The following is a 2,207-nucleotide window of genomic DNA, read 5'->3' on the forward strand; positions in this document are numbered from 1 at the left end:
CCATATATGATTTCTTTTTGGCCTCTTTCCTCTCATTTTTCTTTTGTATGGCCGTCTCACTCTTTTGATCACTCTTTTTTTCAGCCATTTCATTTTTATTCTCAAAGGCCACCTCACTTTTTAGTTCACTCTTTTTTCGGCCTCATCTCTCTTCTTTTTTTTCAAATGGTCCTCCAACACTTACTTTGGGGACAAAGGAAGTAATACAATGGTTTCTTTTTTCAATTCAAAAGAGTACCTATTCTTGAACCCATCAGGTGTCACCCGCCTATCATATTGCCAAGGTCTACCCAACAAGATATGACATGCATGCATGGGTACCACATCACACAAGATCTCATCCACATACTTCCCAATAGCAAAATGCACTAGCACTTGTTTTGTAACCTTCACCTCTGCACAATCATTCAACCATTGAAGCCTATATGGTTGAGGATGCTTTAATGTAGGTAAACCCAATTTTTCTACCATCTCAACACTAAACTCCCCCCATCTATGATGAGATTGCAAACTTTTTGATTTACAAAACACCTAGTATGGAACAAGTTATTTCTTTGGTTAGTCTCCTCCTCCTTGACTTGGGCACTCATAATTCTCCTCGTCACTAGTGCTTCACCTACAACCGCCTCATAACCCTCGTCAGGATCCTCTAATGCAGGCATCTCATCATCATCATCATCCTCACTATGAGATTCATACTCACCATAGTCATTTAATATCATTGCCCTTTTATTAGGACATTCACTAGCAATATGACCTAAACCTTGACACCTAAAGCATTTAACATCTCTAGATCGATTAGAAGGAGTTTTAGATATACCTTGCACTCCTTGTTTAGGCGCCTCTTGTTTGGTCTCTACCTTGGGTTTGATCACCACCTTATTTTCATCACGTTTTGCCACATTTGGTCGCCAAGAAGATGATGAACCCCCGGTTTGATTGGTGCGGCCAACTCCACGCCTCTTGAGTTGTTGCTCCACTTTTATGGCCATTTGCACCATTTCGTCTAGATTCAAGTAGTGCCGAAGCTCCACTTGATCTTGAATCTTCCTGTTCAAACCACAAAGAAAACGAGCCATCGTCGCCTCACTATCTTCCTCAATATTTGCCCTAATCATGATTACCTCCATCTCCTTATAGTAGTCCTCAACACTCCTTACCCCTTGCCTCAAAGTTTGTAGCCTCTTAAACATCTCCCTATAGTAGTGGTTGGGCACAAACCTCTTCCTCATGACCCTCTTCATCTCATCCCAAGATTCAATGGGTCTCTCATTTTACTTTCTCCTAGTGGTCACTAATTGATCCCACCAAATGAGAGCATAGTCTAGAAATTCCACCACCGCCAACCTAACCTTCTTTTGTTCGGAGTAGTGGTGACATTCAAACACGAACTCTACCCTCTTTTCCCCTTCTAAGTATGCCTCCGGGTCAGATTTCCCATGGAACGAAGGAATCTTCATCTTAATACTACCCATATTACCATCCTCCCTTTTCCCGTCATTGTATCTACCCCGTGTGGCTTCTCTCCTTCCTCTACCAAATCCTCTACCTCTCCCATTCCTACCCCAATTTTCATTTTGGCTCTCCTCATCTCCTCCCAAATCATAATCTTCCTCTTCTTCTCCTCTACCCATATTTTTAGGCTTAGATTTATCTCCACTAGTACTAACTTCAAGCCTACTCATCCTCTCGTGTAACGGCTCCAACTCCACCCTCATCATCCTAGAGAAATTCCCAAACAATGCCTCCATTTGGACCTTAGATAACCCCGGGTTCGAACTATCTCCTACCTCCCTCTCCATTTAATTTCAGTTTGTACCTGCAAGAAAACGTTAGTAGAAAACAATATGTTCCTCACCCAAATGCTCACGGTCACTCCAAGGAAAAGTCGCTCGTCACTCCTCTCTAGTTTTTTTTTTTGCTCACAACAAATACTCACCGTTCACTCCAAAGAAAATTCACTCACACTCAAGTATTTTCACTCAAATTTGATAGTATTCTCGAAGGTGTGCTCAAGCTTTGTATTTGTGTATCAAACAATCAAGTTCAACTTGTGAACAAATGTGATCGACTCACTTAGACTGCGTAGACAAGCAATTTGAAGGTAAATGTTTTTTTTTTTGACTGTGTGAGGCACTTGTATATGACTCACAAAAAGGAATAGAACAAAATACCAAAAAGAAATAATGGTGAATTTTCGAATTTTT

Source organism: Primulina huaijiensis, chromosome 2, assembly GCF_012295235.1.
Source record: "Primulina huaijiensis isolate GDHJ02 chromosome 2, ASM1229523v2, whole genome shotgun sequence".
In the NCBI taxonomy this organism is placed as follows: domain Eukaryota; kingdom Viridiplantae; phylum Streptophyta; class Magnoliopsida; order Lamiales; family Gesneriaceae; genus Primulina; species Primulina huaijiensis.